Consider the following 5,174-nt stretch of genomic DNA (forward strand, 5'->3'; position numbering starts at 1 on the left):
GCCGCCCGTCACACCCCGCACGCACGCCCCCGCGCCTCGCCCCCTTTCTCATTTCCGTCTAGAGGAAAAATAAAAAGATTCGCCGATCGAACTGGCAAAATTAAACCAAATTTTATAGGGAAAAAAAGGAACGGATGCAACATGAGGACTTCCTAGGGGGTCATCCATCCTAGTACTACTCTCGCTCAAGAACGCTTAACTTCGGAGTTCTGATGTTATCCGGTGCGTTAGTGCTGGTATAATCGCATCCGTCATTCACAGCACTCCAAATTCTATTGAGCCTCTTTCTCCTGGGCCGCCCGTCAGACCCCGCACGCGCGCCCCCCCGCCTTGCCCCATTTCTAATTTCCGACAAGACGAAAAACAAAAAGATACGTCGATCGAACCAGAAGAATTAAACAGAATTTTAAAAGAAAAAAAAAAAGAAAGGGATGCAACACGAAGACTTCCAAGGGGGTCACCCCTCCTAGTACTACTCTGGCCCAAGCACGCTTAACTTTGGAGTTGTGATGGGATCAGGTACGTTAGTGCTGGTATGATCGCATACGTCACTCCCAGCACTCTAAATTCTATTAAGCCCCATTCTCCTGCGTCGCCCGACACACCCAGCACGTGCGCCCCACGCATCTCCCCTTTTCTCGTTTCCGTCAAGAGGAAAAACAAAAAGATTCGCCAATCGAACCGGCAAAATTAAACCAAATTTTAAAGAAAAAAAAAGAAGAGATGCAACACGAGGACTTCCGAAGGGGTCACCCAGCCTAGTACTACTCTCGCCCAAGCACGCTTAACTTCGGAGTTCTGATGGGATCCGGTGCGTTAGTGCTGCTATGATCGCAACCGTCATTCTCAGCACTCCAAATTCTATTAAGCCTCTTTCTCCTACGCCGCCCGTCACACCCCGCACGGCACCCCCGCGCCTCGCCCCCATTCTCGTTTCCGTCAAGAGGAAAAACAAAAAGATTCACTGATCGAACAAGCAAAATAAACCAAATTTTAAAGGTAAAAAAAAAGGAAGGGATACAACACGAGGACTTCCCAAGGGGTCACCCATCCTAGTACTAATCTTACCCAAGCACGCTTAACTTCGGAGTTGTGATGGGATCCGATGCGTTAGTGCTGGTATGATCGCATCCATCATTCCCAGCACTCCAAATTCTACTAAGCCTCTTTCTCCTGTGCCGCCCGTCACACTCCGCTCGCGCGCCCCCGCATCTCGCCCCCTTTCTTGTTGACGTCAAGAAGAAAGATAAAAAGATTCGCCGATCGAACCGGAAAAATTAAACCAAATTTTAAAGGAAAAAAAAAATGGGAGGGATGCATCACGAGGACTTCCCAAGGGGTCACCCATCCTAGTACAACTCTAGCCCAAGCACGCTTAACTTCGGAGTTCTGATGGGATCCGGTACGTTAGTGCTGGTATGATCGCATCCTTCATTCCCAGCACTCAAAATTCTATTAAGCCTCTTCCTCCTGCGACGCCCAACACACCACGTTCGCGCGCCCTCGCTCGTCGTCCTCAAGAGGAAAAATAAAAAGATCCGCCGATTAAACCGGCAAAATTAAACCAAATTTTAAAGGAAAAAAAGGAAGGGATGCAATACGAAGAATTCCCAGGGGGTCACCCATCCTAGTACTACTTCGACCAAGCGCCCTTAACTTCGGGGTTCTAATGGGATCCGGTGCGTTAGTGCTGGTATGATCGCATCCGTCGTTCTCAGCACTCCAAATTATGTTAAGCGTCTTTCTGCTGCGCGGCCCGTCGCACCCCGCCCGTGCGCGCCCTCACCTCTCCCCTTTTCACATTTCCGTCAAGAGGAAAAACAAAGATATTCGCCGATCGAACCGACAGATTTAAACTGAATTTTAAAGGAAAAAAAAAAGGAAGGGAGGCAACACGAGAACTTCTCAGGGGGTCACCCAACCTAGTACTACTCTCGCTCAAGCACGCTCAACTTCGGAGTTCTGATGGGATCCGGTGCATTAGTGCTGGTATGATCGCATCCATCATTTTCAGCACTCCAAATTCTATTAAGCCTCTTTCTCCTGCGCCGCCCGTCACACCCCGCACAAGCGCCCCCGCGCCTCGCCCCCTTTCTCGTTTCTATCATGAAGAAAAAAAAAGATTCGCCGATCGTACCGGCAAAATTGAACCAAATTTTACAATAAAAAAAAAGAAGGGATGCAACACGTGGAATTCCCAGGGGGTCACCCATCCTAATACTACACTCGCCCAAGCATGCTTAACTTCGGGGTTCTGATGAAATCCGGTGCGTTAGTGCTGGTATGATCGCATCCGTCATTCCCAGCGCTCCAAATTCTATTAAGCCTCTTTCTCTTGCGCCGCTCGTCACACCCCGCACGTGAGCCCCCACGCCTCGCCCTCTTTTTCATTTCCGTCAAGAGGAAAAATAAAAAGATTGGCCGATCGATCCAGCAAAATTAAACTGAATTTTATAGGGGAAAAAAGAAACGGATGCAACACGAGGACTTCCTAGGGGGTCATCCATCCTAATACTACTCTTGCTCAAGCACGCTTAACTTCGGAGTTCTGATGAGATCTGGTGCGTTAGTGCTGGTATGATCGCATCCGTCATACCAAGCCCACCAAATTTTATTAACCTCTTTCTCCTGCGCCGCCCGTCACACCACGCACGCGCTCCCTCGCGCCTCGCCCCCTTTCTCGGTTCCGCCAAGAGGAAAAACAAAAAGATTCGTCGATCGAACCGGCTAAATTAAACCGAATTTTTAAGGAAAAAAGAGGGATGCAACACGAGGACTTCCTAGCGGGTCACCTATCCTAGTACTACTCTCCCCCAATCACGCTTAATATCGGAGTTCTGATGTGATCCGGTGCGTTAGTGCAGGTATGATCGCATCCGTTATTCCCAACACTCCAAATTCTATTAAGCCTCTTTCTCCTGCGCCGCCCGTCACAGTCTGCTCGCGCGTCCCCGCGCCTCGCCCCCTTTCTCGTTTACGTCAAGAAGAAAGACAAAAAGATTCGCCGATCGAACCGGCAAAATTAAACCAAATTTTAAAGGAAAAAAAGGGAGGGATGCATCACGAGGACTTCCCAAGGGGTCACCCATCCTAGTACAACTCTAGCCCAAGCACGCTTAACTTCGGAGTTCTGATGGGATCCGGTACGTTGGTGCTGGTATGATCGCATCTGTTATTCCCAGCACTCCAAATTCTATTAAGCCTCTTTCTCCTGTGACGCCCGACAAACCACGTTCGCGTACCCTCGCGCGTCGCCCCTTTTCTCGTTTCTGTCAAGAGCAAAAATAAAAAGATCCGCCGATTGAACCGGCAAAATTAAGCCAAATTTTAAAGGAAAAAAAAGGAAAGGATGCAATACGAGGAATTCCCAGGGGGTCACCCATCCTAGTACTACTCTCGACCAAGCACGCTTAACTTCGGGGCTCTAATGGGATCCGGTGCGTTAGTGCTGGTATGATCGCATCCTTCGTTCTCAGCACTCCAAATTCTGTTAAGCCTCTTTCTCCTGCGCTGAGAGTCACACCCCGCATGCGCGCCCCCTCACCTCGCCCCTTTTCAAATTTCCGTCAAGAGGAAAAACAAAAATATTCGCCGATCGAACCGACAAAATTAAATCGAATTTTAAAGGAAAAAAAGGAAGGGATGCAACTCGAGAACTTCTCAGGGGGGTCACCCATTCTAGTACCACTCTCGCTCAAGCGCGCTTAACTTCGGAGTTCTGATGGAATCCGGTGCGTTAGTGCTGGTATGATCACATCTGTCTTTCCCAGCACTCCAAATTCTATTAAGCCTCTTTCTCCTGCGTCGCCCGTCACACCTTGCACGTGCGCCCCAGCTCCTTGCCCTCTTTCTCATTTCCGCCTAGAGGAAAAAAAAAGGATTCGCCGAGGTCTTCCCAGGAGGTCACCCATCCTAGTACTACTCTCGCCCAAGAACGCTTAACTTTAGAGTTCTGATGGGATCCGGTGTGTTAGTGCTGGTATGATCGCATCCATCATTGCCAGCACTCCAAATTCTATTTTGCCTCTTTCTCCTGCGCCGCCCGTCACATCCCGCACAAGCGCCCCCGCGACTCGCCCCTTTTCTCGTTTCCGCCAAGAGGAAAAACAAAAGGATTCGCCGATCGAACCGGCAAAATTAAACGAAAATTTAAAGGAGAAAAATAAGGAAGGAATGCAACACGAGGACTTCCCAGGAGGTCACCCATCCTAGTAATACTCTCGCCCAAGCACGCTTAACTTCGAAGTTCTGATGGGATCCGATGCGTTAGTGCTGGTATGATCGCATCCGTCATTCCCACCACTCCAAATTCTATTAAGCCTCTTTCTCCTGCGCCGCCCGTCACACTCAGCACGCGCGCCCCTGCGCCTCTCTCGCTTACTCGTTTACGTCAAGAGGAAAAACAAAAAGATTCGCCGATCGAACCGGCAAAATTAAACCGAATTTTGAAGGAAAAAAAAAGAAGGGAAGGTACACGAGGACTTCCCAGGGGGTCACCCATCCTAGTACTACACTCACCCAAACACGCTTAACTTCAGAGTTCTGATGGGATCTGGTGCGTTAATGCTCGTATGGTCGCATTCGTCATTCCCAGCACTCCAAATTCTATTAAGCCTCTTTCTCCTGCGTTGCCCGTCACACTCCGCTCGCGCGCCCCCGCGCCTCGCCCCCTTTCTCGTTTACGTCAAGAGGAAAGACAAAAAGATTCGCCGACCGAACCGGCTAAATTAAACCGAATTTTAAAGAAAAAAAAAGGGATGCAACACGAGGACTTCCTAGGGGGTTACCCATCCTAGTACTACTCTCACCCAAGCACGCTTAACTTCAGAGTTCTGATAGGATCCGGTGCATTAGTGCAGGTATGATCGCATCCTCATTCCCAGCACTCCAAATTCTATTAAGCCTCTTTCTCCTGCGCCGCCCGTCACACTCCGCTCGCGCGCCCCCACGCCTCGCCCCCTTTCTCGTTTACGTCAAGAGGAAAGACAAAAAGATTCGCCGATCGAACCAGTAAAATTAAACCAAATTTTAAAGGAAAAAAAAGGGAGAGATGCATCACGAGGACTTCCCAAGGGGTCACCCATCCTAGTACAACTCTAGCCCAAGCACGCTTAACTTCGGAGTTCTGATGGGATCCGGTACGTTAGTGCTGGTATGATCGCATCCGTCATTCC

General features: G+C 49.5%; 15 non-coding genes and 3 pseudogenes across 15 annotated transcripts; all 18 read right to left on the reverse strand.

Annotated features, from left to right (window-relative positions):
* Positions 1 to 131: 131 nt before the first annotated feature.
* On the reverse strand, positions 132 to 250 carry LOC124886086 (annotated as a pseudogene).
* Positions 251 to 428: 178 nt separating this feature from the next.
* On the reverse strand, positions 429 to 547 carry LOC124886095 (annotated as a pseudogene).
* A 173-nt stretch (positions 548 to 720) lies between these two features.
* Positions 721 to 839, reverse strand: LOC124885930. The gene has a single exon (XR_007043080.1). It is a non-coding gene; the product is annotated as a 5S ribosomal RNA (ribosomal RNA).
* Positions 840 to 1,014: 175 nt separating this feature from the next.
* LOC124885999 lies at positions 1,015 to 1,133 on the reverse strand. Its single transcript, XR_007043149.1, has one exon. It is a non-coding gene; the product is annotated as a 5S ribosomal RNA (ribosomal RNA).
* Positions 1,134 to 1,311: 178 nt separating this feature from the next.
* Positions 1,312 to 1,430, reverse strand: LOC124886184. The gene has a single exon (XR_007043270.1). It is a non-coding gene; the product is annotated as a 5S ribosomal RNA (ribosomal RNA).
* Positions 1,431 to 1,589: 159 nt separating this feature from the next.
* LOC124885967 lies at positions 1,590 to 1,707 on the reverse strand. The gene has a single exon (XR_007043117.1). It is a non-coding gene; the product is annotated as a 5S ribosomal RNA (ribosomal RNA).
* Positions 1,708 to 1,884: 177 nt separating this feature from the next.
* On the reverse strand, positions 1,885 to 2,003 carry LOC124886284. Its single transcript, XR_007043370.1, has one exon. It is a non-coding gene; the product is annotated as a 5S ribosomal RNA (ribosomal RNA).
* Positions 2,004 to 2,176: 173 nt separating this feature from the next.
* LOC124885949 lies at positions 2,177 to 2,295 on the reverse strand. Its single transcript, XR_007043099.1, has one exon. It is a non-coding gene; the product is annotated as a 5S ribosomal RNA (ribosomal RNA).
* Positions 2,296 to 2,470: 175 nt separating this feature from the next.
* Positions 2,471 to 2,589, reverse strand: LOC124886006. The gene has a single exon (XR_007043156.1). It is a non-coding gene; the product is annotated as a 5S ribosomal RNA (ribosomal RNA).
* Positions 2,590 to 2,759: 170 nt separating this feature from the next.
* On the reverse strand, positions 2,760 to 2,878 carry LOC124886089 (annotated as a pseudogene).
* Positions 2,879 to 3,052: 174 nt separating this feature from the next.
* Positions 3,053 to 3,171, reverse strand: LOC124885948. Its single transcript, XR_007043098.1, has one exon. It is a non-coding gene; the product is annotated as a 5S ribosomal RNA (ribosomal RNA).
* Positions 3,172 to 3,346: 175 nt separating this feature from the next.
* On the reverse strand, positions 3,347 to 3,465 carry LOC124886195. Its single transcript, XR_007043281.1, has one exon. It is a non-coding gene; the product is annotated as a 5S ribosomal RNA (ribosomal RNA).
* A 174-nt stretch (positions 3,466 to 3,639) lies between these two features.
* LOC124886061 lies at positions 3,640 to 3,759 on the reverse strand. Its single transcript, XR_007043210.1, has one exon. It is a non-coding gene; the product is annotated as a 5S ribosomal RNA (ribosomal RNA).
* Positions 3,760 to 3,876: 117 nt separating this feature from the next.
* LOC124886051 lies at positions 3,877 to 3,993 on the reverse strand. Its single transcript, XR_007043200.1, has one exon. It is a non-coding gene; the product is annotated as a 5S ribosomal RNA (ribosomal RNA).
* Positions 3,994 to 4,170: 177 nt separating this feature from the next.
* On the reverse strand, positions 4,171 to 4,289 carry LOC124886032. The gene has a single exon (XR_007043181.1). It is a non-coding gene; the product is annotated as a 5S ribosomal RNA (ribosomal RNA).
* A 176-nt stretch (positions 4,290 to 4,465) lies between these two features.
* On the reverse strand, positions 4,466 to 4,583 carry LOC124886067. Its single transcript, XR_007043216.1, has one exon. It is a non-coding gene; the product is annotated as a 5S ribosomal RNA (ribosomal RNA).
* Positions 4,584 to 4,754: 171 nt separating this feature from the next.
* On the reverse strand, positions 4,755 to 4,873 carry LOC124886344. Its single transcript, XR_007043430.1, has one exon. It is a non-coding gene; the product is annotated as a 5S ribosomal RNA (ribosomal RNA).
* Positions 4,874 to 5,047: 174 nt separating this feature from the next.
* Positions 5,048 to 5,166, reverse strand: LOC124885927. Its single transcript, XR_007043077.1, has one exon. It is a non-coding gene; the product is annotated as a 5S ribosomal RNA (ribosomal RNA).
* Between the last annotated feature and the right edge of the window lie 8 nt (positions 5,167 to 5,174).

The sequence above is a fragment of the Capsicum annuum genome, chromosome 7, assembly GCF_002878395.1.
Source record: "Capsicum annuum cultivar UCD-10X-F1 chromosome 7, UCD10Xv1.1, whole genome shotgun sequence".
NCBI classification, from domain to species: Eukaryota; Viridiplantae; Streptophyta; class Magnoliopsida; order Solanales; family Solanaceae; genus Capsicum; species Capsicum annuum.